The following is an 18477-nucleotide window of genomic DNA, read 5'->3' as shown; positions in this document are numbered from 1 at the left end:
CGCTTTGTAGAACGAAAAAGTTTTAATACTCATTTTTGTTCTTTGTTTGAAGTGACTCATCCCAAAATTTACATTTTTGTGAGTAACTTGAGAGGAGTACAGACTCCTACAGTCGGCTGAATAGTCTCGATTCTGCTTCCGTACCAGAAACTAACATGAAAACTGAAGAAATACGAGTATTCATCCAGAAAAAAAACTGTGTAGTGGAAAATGGAAAGACTGAACTTTTTTCAAGTGTTTTTCGCACAACACTTAAATGTTATCCTTCGCTAAAATAACAAATGGAAGCTCGTTATTGTATAATTTCTTTATTTCAAACATTTTCTGTGATCCTTTGTCAGCTAGGGTATTTAAGATAATAATTTACCTTTTTGTATATTTTGCATTAAAAATATAATAGTATTCGTCAGTTGAGCTTTTCTACAGTCCTATTCTATGGCTTACTAACTTGTTGTGGAGAATGGGAGATGGCAAAAGACAATCACAAGGCTGCTGCTAGTTGCCCATTTCGTGCACTGGCGGTAAGGACAATGTAAGGCAAGTTTGAGAGGTCGTGTGTTGAGCAGGCAGAAGTTTGAGAGATCTGGTGAGCCGCATTATAGAAACTCTGGCTCTTGATTGGACCAGTAATACGTTCTCCACAGATCATAGTACTGTGAATTCTTTGGCAGTGCCATTCTATTAAATATCGACTTACAGTGACACTTATGAATAAATAGTCGTTAACTGCTTCTCTTCATATGCAGTAAAGAAATCACACACAACAAAATTCCCTAATTGCACATCGTTTTGCAGCTTAGCGTCGAAGTTTTGCTGCCGTCGCGTCAACGTAAACAGCTCGTAGGTTACGCAGCAGCGTTGCTGGAAGGGATCAGCTGCCACAAGCGACAGTTGTGTATACCTGCGCCGTGCAATCGACTCGCACAAGCCGACTCTGCCCGGATAACACAGGCCGCCTCAAGGCCTCCATTGTCCTGTTCTTGGCCGTTATAAATAATCTGGCGGCATAAACTGTGCCAAATCCAGTGCCATGTGTTCGCGAATCACCTGATACGCACCTGTTCTATACTTCACTCCCAGTAACCCTTCACAACAGTGATGTTATGCCTTTAAACTTTTGCAGAACTTCTGCAGTAATTGCATTTGTGCCATGGTCGTTGAATCATCACTAGTTTCGGAAGAAATGAAGCAACTTCGATTACTATTTGACTTATAGTTTCCAATTCATCTCAAATGGATTTTTCATAGATGTGGTAATCAATGGTAAATCACACGGTCTTGACGAGAGATGCCTATGATAAACAGTGTCAGTGCAGACCCAGGAAATGTCTTGCGTCAACTGCAATGCGCAACACAGTTAAAGCATTACTTTTTCGAAACCTCATAATTATTTCCCATTACGTCGCAGAAGTTAGAAATTTTGGCTCAAAGGAGCCTACAGCCTTCCTCTATAGTGGTGCAAAAGCATGGTGCCCTGCGACGTCATCCTCCGGCTCGGCAAGCCTTGAAACAGCAAGGTGTCGACGCATGCGAAAAATGGGCCAGAGCTCAGAAGTTGACGAGAGGTGTAAGGTGGGTTATTTATGTGACGTTGTCAACAAAATTTACCACTACGCTACCCAACGCAACAGTGGACGTGTCACATGATGGCAACGTCGTCGACCTCCTCTTAACAACACTTCTTTTGAAACCTCCATGAAGGAGGTTAGAACCGCGAGGCCCAGCATTGAATTCAGGCCGAGGAAAACGTTTCAGATAGATCGCCACTATGAACGGACACGTCGTCAGGTGGTGGCATGAAGGTCGTCAATGAGACCACCCCTTACCTTGAGGCGTCGATTCCCACACATTTTGCGGTTCATAACTACAGTTCACAGTGCTATGACTAACAGGACGACGTTCTCGACAATCTTAGGCAATACTGACACACCACGGACGCTTCAACCCTTCTCCAAAGATAATGTGGGCCAGTAATCCCATTGAACGTGATCGCACCCCTTTGGCGTGCAGTGCGACAACAGTTTTTGCTCTGGTGTACAGCGTGAAATAACAAGAGGTCTTTCAAAACCACACGACGAAATTTGAACACGATCTGAAGCAGCAAAGGGTGCTCGAGCTTTTTCAGCCCTCTTGTTTCGCGCCCTCCTGTAACGTGATCACCGAAGGGTATAACATTGACAAACCCTTGAATAAAACCGCAATGGATTCCTCTAAGACCTACCATCTCCGAAACACACTCAGTGACACCCACACACGTTTATTGAGCACTTTTAAAACCTACCTGCACAGAGAAAACCAGTCAGAAAAGTCCTACGCGCCTGCAGTAGGCAACCACTTCGGCATTCCTTCTAGCAGGTAGAGAAGACCCTCTCACCAGTCTTTCCTGTGCAGGTACGATTTTAAAGTGCTCAACAAACGTGTGTGGATGGCACTGACAGTATTGCCGAACTGGAGGATGTCAGAGGAACCCTGTGCCGTTTTATTCACACATATGTCAATGTCGCACTCCTCTGTGATCACTCCATAAGATGGGGCAAAACAGGAAGGCTGCAAAAGCTGTTGCTTCAGATCGTGTTAATAAAACTTCGTCAGATGCTACTGAACAGTCCCTTGCGATTCCACACTGTACACCAGAGCAAAATTTGCAGTCTAACTGCACTCCAAAGGAATTCGATCTTGTTCGACAGGGTTGCTGGCCCACATTATCTTTAGAGAAGTGTCGAAGCGTCCGTGGTGTGTCAGCATTGTCTTCGATTATCGAGAACGCCGCCCTGTTGATCATAGCTCTGTGAACTGCAGTTCTGCACCGCAGAATGTGTGGGAATCAACGCCTCAAGATAAGGAGTGGTTTAGTTGACACCCTTATGCCTTTACTTCCTTGAGGCCTCTTCGTGTAGATTCTGCGCGGCGGGGTGTCTGAAATGTTTTCCTGTTCTGACGTCCATCGTGGAAGCGTCAAAAGGAGTGTAATGTGGATAAGAGGGAGTACGACGAACTCCTCATCACGTGACTCGTCCATGGTGGCCTAGGGCACAATTTTGGTGAAATTTGCTGTTTATGTGACATCATTAACCCTTCGTACATGAATTTCTGAGTTCTGGCCAAATTTTTCTCATGTGTCGACGCACCTTGCTATTTGAAGCGTCACCGAGCACGGCGGTGACGTCGCAGGGTGCCACACTTTTGAATCATTATGGAGAAAGGTTGTAGGCATAATTTACCCAAATTTTAAACTTATGTGTCGCAATGGCAAATAATTACGGGTTCGAAAAAGTAATTCTCTATTTCTGTTGCACAGTGTAATTAGCTACCGAGCCATGTGGTGTTGAGTCAGCACAATGAACTCGTTTTGGGAAGGAACGGTATTCAGACCCCTGGCCGTCCGTCCAAATTTAGCTTTTCAATGGCTTCCATAAACCATCACTTAACTATATTGCCGCGATGGTTCCTTTGAAAACAACAGGCGCTTGTCACTGTCGACCATACTTCCACGATACGCTACACCCTAATCTTTCTACACTCGCTGATAACAATTACCGAAAGAGAGAGACTTGGCTGGAGCAGGGCTTAGAACCTTGTCCTGCCATCCACATTTTGATATTTAATGTCTTCTTAATTGGCTTAGGCAAATGATGGTTCTTCCGATAAGATACGAGCGATTTCCATTCCCATCCGTGTCCATTTGTAGACTGTTTACCGGCTTTAACATCCTCGTCATTTCAAAAAAATTTTCCAGTTAGGTGGAAGACTCCAAACAAGTTCATTACAAATTATGATATTATTACTAAATTTGGTTCTTGTGAGTTACTAGATATTTTTCATTTCAAATTCGACAAAATGGAGGAAAATGTTGGCCTATCCACTGATCCATGAAAATTCTATACGTGACTTGGTGCTATCATATTTAAAAATGGTAGCCAATATTATCATAATTAAAAATCAAAAGTGCCAACCCTCAAGTGTTGTATCTTGATTAACACAATTAATTAGCAGAAAACTATTGGACATTTCCTGTAAGCATTTCGCCTCCCACTGCAGTTTGCTACCGTTCTAGCAGGTCTTTCCACACATATCCACTGTTGCACATGGCTAGTGCAACATATGAACCATTGCTACGATGAAACACGTCTCCTGAGTTCTTCGCGATTGTTTCACACTGCCTAGCCTATGTCCATCAGCTTGGTGAGGTTAGTCTGGAGGATACACACACCAGTTTCCTTCAAACATGGACAATAATGGTGTAGTGCGATTCCTACACATGAACCATATTTTATCGACAAAGGCCATAAATTAACTACATGTACATCAGTGCTTGTACCCTCTGCAGTTGAGAGATTTTTGCTGTTGTTAATGATGTGGAAGATTCTAGTGGGAGTCATTGACTCCATGACAGTAAATCTGAGAATACTAAAAACGGCTTTACTAACAAAGAAGAGGCCTTCCTGTCGTGCTAGTTTTGGTTACTGAACAAATTTCGTACTCCTGATACCCATGGGAACGAATACGTTGAGCAGACTTAAACTATTATCTTTTCAAGATATCGAGAATAAATTCTTATTAGTCCAGAGAGAAAGGAGAGGGGGTGAGGATTCTCGTGGGCAGTTGGTACCCGCCAGAGTATTTGAGTTCACGGCAGTCTCTTGTCGGCCTGCCGAGTTACCAACAAAGAGAAATGGGGAGGGGGGAGTGATAATCTTCAGTGGGCTTGCAAAAGGTACAAGCAAAGACATATTTTCCTTTAATTTTTTTCCGATTACCTATTGCTGGTAAAGAATGGTCCATGTGTAGGGTAATATGGGAATTTCGTCTCTAGAATCGGACTGCGCCACTCCTGTCCACGACTGAAGGAAACTGCTGTGTCTGCTTCAAGCTATTCACGGTACGTGTTTCCTCTTACCAATTGTTTACTTGTTGTCCTAGTCATGTGGAAGGATGTTTAAGGGTCCTGTCACAGACTTCTACAGTCCTCGGGAGGGAGCCAGGCAGGATGTGGTGGGGGGGGGGGGGGGGGGCCTAGCTAAGCTAGAGAGCGCCAGTAAAATATTATTGGCCATAACACATTTATTTCGCAGTACTACAGGATTGTCTCCCAAGGCGCTGCACCAGAGTCGGGCCAGCAGAGTGTCAGCCCCTCATCAGGGGCAGGCCAGCATGTGCTCGTCTTTCAGTTCTGTCAGTACAGCGAGGCGTTAGGTGGCGGCACAGTTACGTCGCTGAGTAACCATCAACCCATGGACGCCGGTGAGCTCCAGCTCTATTTATCGATCTCCAAAGTGCTCTAGTAGACAGGGAAGATTTGCACTCAGAAGATATGCCCCCAGGTCCACCCAGAGTACATGCTGTCTTGCAGGGGTCAACCCTCAGCCCCTGTATAGGGGACAGGAGCCAGCCACATTGATGTCTACTAGAGGAACAGAATGAGCAGCAATAGTGGTCCTCCCTCCCAAAGGCAGATGACGGACAGCATCCTGGTTACGCAGCTCAAGCTTCCAGTAGGCCTGCACAGTGATGGTAGTCTTATAAGGTGTTAGGTAAATCCAACACCTTCCATGAAAACCCTGACATGATAAGCAAATCGCATAGCTCCGAATAAATCGTGACATTAAATTAACCAAACTAATACGAGTAACGAGTGAGCAAATGGAATACCACAGACTAACACAAGAATGCCTAAATGCATGTCATACCTTCCCACCGTGAGACAGATGCAGTTCCGAGGGGAGAAACGAGAACAGAAGCTGAGAGCAGAACCGTGTTAAGCTGGAAGACCCTACAATAAGGGACGGACACCCACGTCGCCAGCTAACCGCTAGGACCACACCCCAGCCGCAAGTTTTAGCGTGAGACTTTTTCGCGACTCTGTTACGTCAGGACCACCCCCCAGCCCACGTTAAAAGCTAGAGCCCTCCAGAAGAACAGTATAGATCTTACGATTACACAAAAAAGGGCCACACCACCCGCAAGTTTTAGTGTGAGACTTTTTCGCATCTCTGTTACGTCAGGACCACCCCCCAGCCCATGTTAAAAGATAGAGCCCTCCAGGAGAAAAGTATAGATCTTACGATAACGCTAAAGGGACCACACCAGCTGCAAGTTTTAGCGTGAGACTTTTTCGCGTCTCTGTTACGTTGCAAACTTTAAAAACATTGCCCCACCACGAAAAGTATAACGTTTCTCGTTGGATAGAGCTTAAGGTTAACATTGAGACCCTGATTGGTCAGATGAAAACACAGCCAGATAGTTTTTTTAAACCAACTTCGGTAAATTGTAGTAAGGAGAAGTTAGGAGAGAGTTGCTTCCGAGACGGCGAGGTGAGCGGAGCTGTGCTGCACGCCGCCCCCTGACGAACACCGACAAGGTAATGAACGCACGCGATGCCGCATAACCGCGCATAAAGCTTCACCCAGAACTGCAGAAGTCTCATCTGTTACACCCCCTTTTTGCGTAATACTAGTGTCGATCGTCAATTAAAGCTCACGGTGTTCACATTTGCCACTTGAAGTAAAAATCTGAAACGCGATGATTTTTCTGTCATATAGTTATTCAGAAGCCATATCAGCCACTGTAATTTACGACAAGTTAGATAAGCACAGGGCTATTACAAATGATTGAAGCGATTTCATAAATTCACTGTAGCTCCATTCATTGATATATGGTCATGACATACTACAGATACGTAGAAAAACTCATAAAGTTTTGTTCGGGTGAAGCCGCACTTCAGGTTTCTGCCGCCAGAGCGTTCGAGAGCGCAGTGAGACAAAATGGCGACAGGAGCCGAGAAAGCGTATGTCGTGCTTGAAATGCACTCACATCAGTCAGTCATAACAGTGCAACGACACTTCAGGACGAAGTTCAACAAAGATCCACCAACTGCTAACTCCATTCGGCGATGGTATGCGCAGTTTAAAGCTTCTGGATGCCTCTGTAAGGGGAAATCAACGGGTCGGCCTGCAGTGAGCGAAGAAACGGTTGAACGCGTGCGGGCAAGTTTCACGCGTAGCCCGCGGAAGTCGACGAATAAAGCAAGCAGGGAGCTAAACGTACCACAGCCGACGGTTTGGAAGATTTTACGGGAAAGGCTAAAGCAGAAGCCTTACTGTTTACAATTGCTACAAGCCCTGACACCCGATGACAAAGTCAAACGCTTTGAATTTTCGGCGCGGTTGCAACAGCTCATGGAAGAGGGTGCGTTCAGTGCGAAACTTGTTTTCAAGTGATGAAGCAACATTTTTTCTTAATGGTGAAGTGAACAAGTGAACAGACACAACGTGCCAATCTGGGCGGTAGAGAATCCTCACGCGTTCGTGCAGCAAATTCGCAATTCACCAAAAGTTAACGTGTTTTGTGCAGTCTCACGGTTTAAAGTTTACGGCCCCTTTTTCTTCCGCGAAAAAAACGTTACAGGACACGTGTATCTGGACATGCTGGAAAATTGGCTCATGCCACAACTGGAGACCGACAGCGCCGACTTCATCTTTCAACAGGATGGTGCTCCACCGCACTTCCATCATGATGTTTGGCATTTCTTAAACAGGAGATTGGAAAACCGATGGATCGGTCGTGGTGGAGATCATGATCAGCAATTCATGTCATGGCCTCCAGGCTCTCCCGACTTAACCCCATGCGATTTCTTTCTGTGGGTTTATGTGAAAGATTCTGTGTTTAAACCTCCTCTACCAAGAAACGTGCCAGAACTGCGAGCTCGCATCAACGACGCTTTCGAACTCATTGATGGGGACATGCTGCGCTGAGTGTGGGAGGAACTTGATTATCGGCTTGATGTCTGCCGAATCACTAAAGGGGCACATATCGAACATTTGTGAATGCCTAAAAAAGCTTTTTGAGTTTTTGTATGTGTGTGCAAAGCATTGTGAAAATATCTCAAATTATAAAGTTATTGTAGAGCTGTGAAATCGCTTCAATCATTTGTAATAACCCTGTAATTAAAGATGACTGAGGGTCACTGTAGACCATTTTGATAGTTTTCTCTCTTGTGAAACTTAATATAAACCTAGATTATAGATGTGATATGGCATAGGTCATCCTTCGATCCATTGTAGAACTTGGAAACCCACTCAGGGAATATTCGTTCACATTTTTGTTGAACGCAGTTGGTTTTTACCATCCTGTATTAAAACATTTCCTTTTATCAATAGTGCAATTTATAAACAATGTTTTGTGAGTAGAATAAAATTTCCAATGGTAAACTTAACTGCTTTATCGACGTTATTTTACCAGCTACCAAAAAATAGGAAAGCCTTGAACCCCTTCCACTAAATTTAGTTAGTATTAAGATTCTTTTACAGGGAGTGCAGTGGAGCTGACGCTGAAATCATCAAGTATTTGGTTATACCATCGCTAGTCTCACTGAACTCTTCTAAATTCTACATGTCATGTGTGGTCTGGCGTCTCCTTACCAGCAACAGGTCCCAGGTTCAAACTAGTCAATTCTCTAAAAAACACGCTCAGAGCGTCGTTGCGCGAAAGTGGTAGGGAGACACGATATAGAACAAACAGACACCACGCAGAATGTCAGAGTCTCCACGCCCCACCAGCCTTGCCTCAGAAGTTTGCACTGCAGCTGCCAGTAGCAGAGTCCTTCAAATAGGACTTGTGGCTCCACAGACGACTGAAGACAGCTAGGCATGCCGAGCGTCGACTCCCATAGCCTCCACTCTCACTGGATAGCTGTGACTGAGACGAGATCTGAGACTGAGACGAGATCTGAGACTAACAGTGAGCAGTCTTAATCAGTGCTCATCAAATAAGACATTTGTTAAGAAATGTGGGATATTTATGTTGACGATTTCCCTGTGCTCTGCTTTGTTGGACATCATATGGCCTAGTTTTCCATCGTTGTCAACTCTCTTAGTGGCATCAGACTTTTGCAACTTCACCTTTCAGTGGCTCTTTTCTGCTGGTTCAGCACCTGAATACTTATTGTTGCATTGTGTCTAGGCCTTTCTTGCAACACTGCTTTGCAGCTAGTATGGTGGTGTCTCTCAACTATCTCGATGACATTATACTTCGTTTGCAGACTTGGGCATTTGGTCGTTCCCTCGCGCTGGAATAGCTTCCGTATTTGTCACAACTCGCTCAAATTTTCCCCTAGCTGGAAGTCTGCAGGTCACTGGCACAGGCGGTTCGGCTTCCGGCAGTTGCCAAGGTAAAACTTGGACGAATTTTTAGTGCCATCCAGGGTTACTATCGTGGGGTGTAGCATTCCCCCTTCCTTACCATTTTTAAGTAGGATGACTCTGCTGCTGCTGATGGACCTCTCACCACAGTACACAGTCCTCCTAATATGAAAGTCGCATAGTTGGTACAATAATGAAATTAATTTGTTATTATTGTTATTATGATTATTTCATTATTATTATTTACAAAAACCCACACCCTGATCTCAAACGTACCTGTTCCTCTCACTATAGTTCGCAGGCCTCTAATAATGAAACCCATACGTTTCGTCTAATTACAAAAGGAGAAAGAAGGGTCGAGGAGGGAGGGGAAGGAGGCGGGGTGCGTGGGCGGGATGGAGGGGGAGGACCTTGAGTATACCACATACAACTGCCTCAGGTGTTGTATCGTTCATCGTTAGTGTAAATGATCCTATCAGCTCTTGGAATTACTCCATTCATCGTATCAGTTCCTGGATTTTAAATTGTTATCTTAGGTAATATGCCCACTGCTTTCCTATCACTAGAAATGTCACTGTGTGATATGCCACTAATGATAGTGAAATTTTCATTGCAAGTGTTTCAAAATTTTTATAATATTTTTAACATCCCCAAGTACCCACATTACTCTGTAGTTTTAATTTTTGGCGTTACTTTATCCAGTTATTCTATCAAAATCAAAAACAGTTACACAGGTAGCTAATACATGCCAGTTCGGCATATGGATCGTGTTATGAACTTTCTGGAGGTAAATGTTGATTGTGACTGTAATCACAAAAAAACAAATGGTTCAAATGGCTCTGAGCACTATGGGACTTAACTTCTGAGGTCATCAGTCGCCTAGAACTTAGAACTAATTAAACCTAACTAACCTAAGGACATCACACACACCCATCTCCGAGGCAGGATTCGAACCTGCGACCGTAGCGGTCACGCGGTTCCAGACTGTAGCGCCTAGAACCTCTCGTCCACCGCGGCCGGCCTGTATTTACAATTTACTGCTATCGCTACTTACTACGCGTTTACTCCTGCAGCTGCTGTTACCCCTCTATCCATTTCCATATCACTCATTACATTAAGTTTGTGATACTGCATAATGATTCTTAATTTGTTTGCAACATACTACGTTAGTGTCACGGTTCAATGTGGCACTATTACTGTTCCCCCACATACTTCTGATATTTGAATTCTGAGTAGTCAGCCTAGCATGGGGACGACAGGTAAAGCTAAAAGTCATCTCTTTGCTCTGTGGCATGGAATGGCTTAATGTTTGACTGTTGGTTGTAATTCGTTAGTTGTATGAGAACGTTAAGCTCATCGCTTCTCTGGGTGAAATTTGAAAGTAGAAATCTGTGTTAACGATATGATTCATACTCCTCCTCCTTTTCTTAATACTCATCCATTACACAAAAGGTTGACGACACACTGCACAAGCGTTCTCTATCGCCATTCCCGAGCTTTAGAGATACTCTGGGCGCTTCAAGACGAGCTATGAGAAGATAACTGCAAACTACCGCCATGTCGTCTGTGTACTACACTGACACACAACTACCAACACTATTAGTGTTGCTATTAGTACTGTTTTAGCACATTACTCATTAGTGCCCAAGTGATTCATTTTATTTATTTACTGTCAAGAAACAGGTTTCTGTTAATATTAATGCTAAAAAAGACCAAATTATTACACCGACTAATAAACTGCCATTTCAAAGAAATCACCTTTTTTTCAGTAAGTATCCTAATTACTGTACTAAAAGTATTTAATGACTCTATTCCTTCGGCATAACATGTTAATATGATATTTGGTCAGGAATGTTGCATAACTCATCTGTCAAATATCGGCAAAAGAGGTAATATTTGCTCATGAAGCGTGAACCAGGTTGGCAATTTTGATAGTTTAACATGTGGTTCTATCACTTTGCAAAGCCATATCATGATTTAATGAGGAATCAGACAGTAAATATCAGACTTCACCAGTAGGCACAGTTTAAATTGAGTACCTAGTTCACCGTTTTGACTCCTAGTGAGCACTAACCTTCACTTTCTTAATGCCCGACATTATCATGTTCGTTCTGCCAGGCACGGACTTTTGGCTGGTGCATGATTTGCCAGGTCTGAGGCCAGCTTTTTGAGGGTTACATTTCACATCGATAGAGTTTGCCATGCGGCTCAAAATTAGTCTCTCATACAGTTCGTACAGTTGAAAAAGAAGTAATGTAAGAGGGCTGTTCAGAAAGTAAGGTCGCGAAATGGAAACCACTGTGAAAATCAAAACTGTTTTATTTGCACTAAATTTACGACTTACTTGTAATAGCAGTACCTCATATTAACACTAACACTTTTGCACTAACTGACATGGCACACTGATGAAGAAGGGAGGAAGATTAGTGTTTCATGTCGCGTCGATGACGATGTCATTAGAGATGAAGAGCATGCTCGGATTGTGGAAGAATCGAGGAGAAAATCAGCCTTGTCCTTTTAGATTAATTATGCAGGCATGAGCCTTAACCGATTTTTGGAAATTGCGGAAAACCTAAATCGGAAGGTCGGTCGGGGATTTGGAACTCCGTCCTCTCCTGTACGACTTCAGTGCCTTATCATAACGCCATCTAGCCCGGTTTGATGAAGACATTGTACTCGTGGCCGAAGAGTGGTTATTCATATCCACGACAGTCATCTTAATTTTTCTTGTTATTTCCCTAAAATCACTTTATTTATTTTGCGTTTCGTCTACATACGTTATTAACAGTTATAACCTGATCATTACAACAAATACAAGGTGATTCACGAGGACATGCAAATATTTTAATATGTTATTCTACAAGTGAAACTAAAGAAAAAAGTTCATATAAACTTAGGTCAGGAAATGTTTAGTTACGGTGTTACGGCTAATAAAAGATTTTGCTTGAAATTTAGCAACTTTGCTAATATGTACTTTTCGGATTTCCGGGTGAAAAAGTGCACATACAACATAAAATTAAGAATGTTATTTATTAAATAAACTATGTATAAACTTTTTGTATAAACTAATTCTTAGAAATTCAGTCAAAAGAGTGAAACACGACTAATACTACTGGGACTAGCAAAAAGGGAAGAAATAGAAAAACGTTCCCTACTTCTACAAAATATCACTTTGTATGACTTTCATCATTGTCATGATCGATTTTACAACCACCGACACAAAAGCAGTCGCAGTGTTGTAGGCACAAAAAGTGGCTGCACCGTTTGCATGTATATTTGGTGAGTCTTGTCGTTTTATAATCATCATCCCAGCTGGGTTGGCCGCGCTTTCGTTTACGGGCTTCAGTATCAGTGGTTGCAGAGTTTCTTGGAGTTTGTGGTATTTTGTCTTGAGGAAAAAGTTCTCCAAGACATACGGCCATAGTGCGTGGCAAGAGTGGCTGTGGTCGCCTAATCCAATGATCCTTTATGAGCTCTTTTCCCAACTCAAGAAGGAAAACTTTCCTAGGAGGCATGTTTTGTCCGTTCCCCAGGCAAATGACTTGTCTGTTGATATCAGCTACGTTTACAATGGTGGAAAACACAACCACTGTTCACCTTTTCGTGCCTCTTTGGACACTATAAACAGGACCCATTTTGTCAACCATGTCTACACCAAGTTTATGTGTATTATAATACGTCATCATTTCTGGTTTCCTTTCCTACCAACATCCTCCATCAGTTGCCCCGCCCAAATCCATAGCGTATATCAAGAGCACATTCTCTTCATTCATTTTGTTGTGTGACTCATATGAAACCATAGTGCCTTCTTTATCGAAAGAAAAAGCGCTGGAGAATGCCTCACTGTTTCTCAAATCTTTCATTTCTTTTGGAATTTTCCACTTGTTGTTCTTCAAAGTCCCCACGTAGGACAGGCCGTATTTGTTGACGTGGTGTGAAGGAGAGTAACACAGACGTCAGCTGTTTCATTGCGACCTGATTTACTAAGAGGGGCAACCAGGCGTTGAACGACATCCACAGACTTATTACTAACCTGGAAAGGGCCATCAGGTTGCTTCTCTGCGTAAACATCCATTTTGAATGTATAATACACTCTTGAAGCGACGGCAGCAAACTTTTTTAACTCTATATTTAGCTGACTTGGAAGATACATATTGAATAAAGTTGCACCTACCCCTAAAAGCCTCCAATTTCTCATCGATGGTGCGTCTTCTCTCACTTGGTAGCTCTGTTTGCAGTTCTTGATAAATTTTTCAAAAATATCCCTGATGGGGGCAACGCAATCGAGCGCTTTTCGCTCTTCTCTAGTTTGCCTCTCGTCGAATCTTAGAGTTTGAAGCAAGAAACGAAACCTATTGATGCTCTTGGTGAGACAGTACGTCGCAGTCCCGAATCCATCAACAGCCCATAAATCTGAAAGGTTCAGTTTCCTTTCTTTATAAGTTCCAGCAATACAGATACGGCCAATAAATGCTTTTATCTTGCTTTTGTCGGTCTTTTTAGCGTCTCTGCAACATAAATAATTTATATAGGTTAGTGAATATTACAACCGGTTCTAACATGCTGTCACCAAACATACAGAGCCAGCTTTTCAGAATGGTCTGTGACTTTTTTGCCTTTCCGACTGGGCATGGAAGCTGCCTTGTGAGGTTTTGTTTGCCCCTGCTCTTATGTAGATAAGGCATTTTTCTCCGTGAAATTGAATTCAGTATTTTTCTTCGTTGCTTTTTGTGACAGACATAAGGCGTCTTGTCGTATTCACAATCAGGTGGTGTCCCTGAATCACTTTGTTCAGTGTCAGAGTTCTCTTCGCGTTCATGAACCTCTTCTTCTGCATCAGTGTCAACTGGAACCTCTGGGGCAAGGTTTACTGTTCCTTCAGGAGCTGAAGCAAATAACAGTAGACTTTCTTCGTCATCACTCCAGGTCAAACCCATTCAAATAGAAGTAGGTGAATTTGTCGTATGTCGGGGGGGGGATATCGAGATCATTATATACTGTTTTTTCACTATTTTGAACCTGACAATGAATTTTATATATTGGTTTTCGGAAGAACAAATTATGTAGGAGAAGCTTGGTCAAGATAAAGTTACTCAGAACATTTGGAATAGTCAGACTAACATAAATACAAGCGTTGTATCAGAGAGATACTTGAGCACGTGTCAGGTACACAAATCCATTTTCACAAAAATAACTATAATAAGAAGGTATCACAACGTATATTAAAAAACTGAATGGTAAAATCAAAAATGAAACGTATAAAAATATTTATTTAAAAACACGTTACGTGTCTGTCAGACACAAAAGTAAATTGATTGTCTCTCGTGCCTGGGAAGGGCGACAACGCTCGATTAATCCGTTGAGGAACACGTGATTGAGGAGTAGGAGAGAAGAAGACAACGTCGTCCTCGCGCGGCTAATCCTGTAATCAAACGCGCATATCTGTCAAATACATAGCGTGTAATGGAGTGTTGTAAATTAGTAAGAATCACCCAGTATATCTCTTAAAAATCAGTGAATAGTTCGTTAGTTTTTACATTTTTTGACAGCAGGGTAGTGGTGATATTAGTAGGAAACTGGTACTTCAGTATGCGTAACTTCCATACATATCGCCATATCGCCAGATGAATACTGGTATGGTTTCCTGCTTAAGGTCATGGCTCATTGCCTGCATCACGCTTGTCCACCGTTCTCGTCCTTCTGCTCTAATGACTGCTACGTCTACGAGACGTTATACTTTAAACTATGATTAAAAAATACTAATATTTAGAACGACAGCGTGAAAGAAATTTGCGAAGTATTGGCCGTAATTTGCATATATAAAAAGCTCATCATTGACCTTCACTTTTAGTATTGGTTACACCTACTTGTGAAGAGACTATGACGATTGCATGCCAGGGGTAAGGGGTTGTCAATACATTTTAAGGCTGCACTATTGATCACACGTTTACTATCACAGAGAAAAAATATTTTGTAAATTTCTCTTAAATCATTATTCTAACCATGCACTGGGATTTTTTGATTATAGGATGCCCTGAGGATGGTACTGTGTAACGTAACCAGTAGCCAGTAATCAGAATAAGAAAGTACGACTATAGACTAAAACAATTTGTTTCTAATTGTGTTGGTCGCTGTTCCAATCGACTGTGCGTAATTAATGTTGTGCTCTGATTTTCCTTTAAAGTCAAAAGAGTACGTTTAGTTTCATAAACTGCGCTTCCCATAGAGTGCCAACGGCCTTACCACAATAGGAACATCGGTTCCCATTAGATCACCGAAGTTAAGTATTGTCGGGCTCGGCTAACAATTCTATGGGTCATCCTCTGGGTCTGCCGAGTGCTGTTGGCAAGCAGGGTGCAGTCAGCCCTTGTGAGGCCCATTGACGAGCTACTTGACTGAAAAGTAGCGGCACCGGTCCCGAAAACTGACAAGGCCAGGACAACTGTATGCTGACCACATGCCCCTTCATACCTGCATCCGGTGACGCCTAAGGGCTGAGGATGGCATGGCGGCCGATCGGTACAGTTGGGCCTTCAAGGTCTCCTCAGATATTGCTTGTTTTTTGTTTCCTGCAGAGTGTCCCATTTAACACAGCAGGATATCTTTAATCATTATTCCAGGGTTTCACATCCTGCAGCCAGTGGGACCCTTATTCGGTTCCAATTGGGGCTACATACACTTGCATGTGTAGCAAGTGAGTGTGTTCTTTCTGTGTCATAAACGTGTATAGCCAGATTTCTATGAGACCTTTCGGAAAGTAAGGAACGATCGGTAGCCAAATGGGAACCACAGTGGAAATCAGATGAAGCTTTGTGCCGATGTGTTGAGCAGTGTGTCTAGTATTCCCGTAGATAGCTCTCCTCAGTTCGGAGCTCACAGTTAACGTGTAAAGAAACCTAGAAAATAGTGTCTGAAATCAGTATGGGTGCCTGCCGAGAGATTTCGCTGATTTCACGCATTTCCTTCTTCATGACAGTTCTCGTACACACGCTGCAGGAGCTATGAGGACTCTCCTGTAGCATTTTCGGTCGGCAGTGTTTGATCACCTATCGTACAGGCCGGACTTGGCTCTCTCTGAGTTTCATCGCTGGCTATGAAGAGAACATTTTGGCACAGACAACGACTTGCAGGCTAGAGTAGAAAATTGCCGGAAAACACAGGAGGCTGCCTTCTATGATGAGGGCACTGGAAAGTTGCTACGACAGATGTCTAAGTCAGAGCGGCGACTATGTAGTGAAGTAGCTGGAAGGTGTAGCTAAATGTTGCAAATAAAACAGTTTTGATTTTCACTATGGTTTCTATTTCACGACAGATCGTTCCTTAACTCTCCTAATAGCCCTCGTATTTACCTCGACTATTCCGAGTTTCATCGGATAAGGTAGTATCAACACCGCAATTTTTTGCGTTTGTTTTATAATATTGTCAATGCGATAGTTTTCAATAAAAGCCTTGGCAATGTCTCTTTAGGGCGAGTCACGATTTTTATACCTAAAAATATATTTTAATCTTTCTTTTATTTCAGTTTCCGCAAATGAACCAACGACCTTCCACAGACAACTAGTTGGTGTCCTCGAAAATAGCTAACACTAAATCCTTGAGCGCTTATTTCTCGTATTGTCAAATTTCGAAGCAGAGGTCCTTGTGTATTCACTGTTCGATGTGAAAATAATTCAACGCCAACGAGGAGTATAGTGGCTTACTCAAGGAATATATTGCTTCCGTTGCATATACACTGTTCTTTCTAGACTTCTTTGTGTGAATAGTATTTTACGGGCCACTTCAACTAAGTGAGCAGCTGCGGTGAGGAAGATCGTGGTTAGAACATCTTGTTAATACTGAATGCTGCACTTATAAGATTTACGAATATTTGCGACTAACTACGGTCAAGATAAGAGGTGAGCACAATTTTTATAGTAACTTTATTATTCAAAGACGCGTTTCCTTAACTCGGCATTTTTTTTACATTCTAAATTATTTGACTTTGATTATTACAAAAATAAGTAAGCACAAACATGGTTTTAAAATTTCTCGTGATCTGAGTACAACTGGCAGACTGTTTACACAGTGATAAACATTGTGAAGCCATACGGCATCAGAGCAGTATTCAGTGCTAATAATACTTTGGGTAGATTTCTGTGAAAGAATGTAGTTGTTCCGCATGGCAGGGTTGAATAAGCAGGCATGCATAAATTTGAATGCAGATCATGTGACACTGAGATGCTTTGGCGTCAGATACAAGGTACATAAACTCTCATGTACTTGAGAACTTCGGGAGGACGACGGTTCAATCCCGCGTCCGGCCATCCTGATTTAGGTTTCCATGATTTCCCTAAATCGCTCCAGGCAAATGCCGGGGTGGTTCCTCTGAAAGGGCACGGCCGACTTCCTTCCCCATCCTTCCCTAATCCGATGAGACCGATGACCACGCTGTCTGGTCTCCTTCCCCAAACCAACCAACCAACTTGAAAACTATAATGCATTTTCATTACGTTTCATTCTCTATCCCGACGGGGGAGAACCAGCCGTTTGAGACCTGACACGGTTAGAGCGGATTCACAATCAGAACCAGGCAAGCTGGTAGTGGAGAAGGGGCCGGGGAAGGGGGTGGGGGGGGGGGGAGTGGTTCTGAACGTGGGAATATATGGGTGGTCACTTCTAGTTCCAGCATTTATACCTTACAAACAACGGAAACCTCCGGAAAACCTTGCTTGCATCTAATAGATTGGAGCTATTTTTATTTATTCTGGGACAATACCTCCCACAAAAAGATGCACTGTTCAGTCTTTTGCATGCTTATGCATACGTTTACCTATTTATTTATGCATCGTTGAGTGAGTCTGCCGAGATTGAGCCCTTAAGGTCTTCTCTTACATCGGACCAATAACAACACGTGCCAAAGAAATTCCTATGCCTACTTCTGGTTCCCCTGGAAAATGAACTTCTGTAGAAACTGCTCCTTCATTATTCTGTTCAACTAGAATTTCTTACGATAATAGATTTCTGTCTAATAATTTGTGTGGATTCTTTGTGTTGTCATCTTTTTATATGCAATTACTACAGTCGTTCGTGATTACTTCCATTATTCCTACGGCTCAAAAATGGTTCAAATGGCTCTGAGCACTATGGGACTTAACTTCTAAGGTCATCAGTCCCCTAGAACTTAGAACTACTTAAACCTAACCTAAGGACATCACACACATCCATGCCCGAAGCAGGATTCGGACCTGCGACCGTAGCAGTCGCGCGGTTCCAGACTGAAGCGCCTAGAACCGCTCGGCCACCAGCGGCCGGCTATTCCTACGGCATAACATGTTAATAGGATATTTGGTCAGGAATGTTG

General features: G+C 42.8%; 1 protein-coding gene and 1 pseudogene across 1 annotated transcript in view; both read left to right on the top strand.

The window, feature by feature from the left end:
- LOC124606271 (rho GTPase-activating protein 6) overlaps positions 1 to 18477 on the top strand; it is a 1145472-nt gene that overhangs the window by 721471 nt on the left and 405524 nt on the right. The gene's annotated exons all lie outside the window — the stretch shown is intronic.
- LOC124607650 lies at positions 15367 to 15485 on the top strand (annotated as a pseudogene).

This window comes from Schistocerca americana, chromosome 3, assembly GCF_021461395.2.
Source record: "Schistocerca americana isolate TAMUIC-IGC-003095 chromosome 3, iqSchAmer2.1, whole genome shotgun sequence".
NCBI classification, from domain to species: Eukaryota; Metazoa; Arthropoda; class Insecta; order Orthoptera; family Acrididae; genus Schistocerca; species Schistocerca americana.
This window is presented reverse-complemented; position numbering and strand designations above follow the sequence as displayed.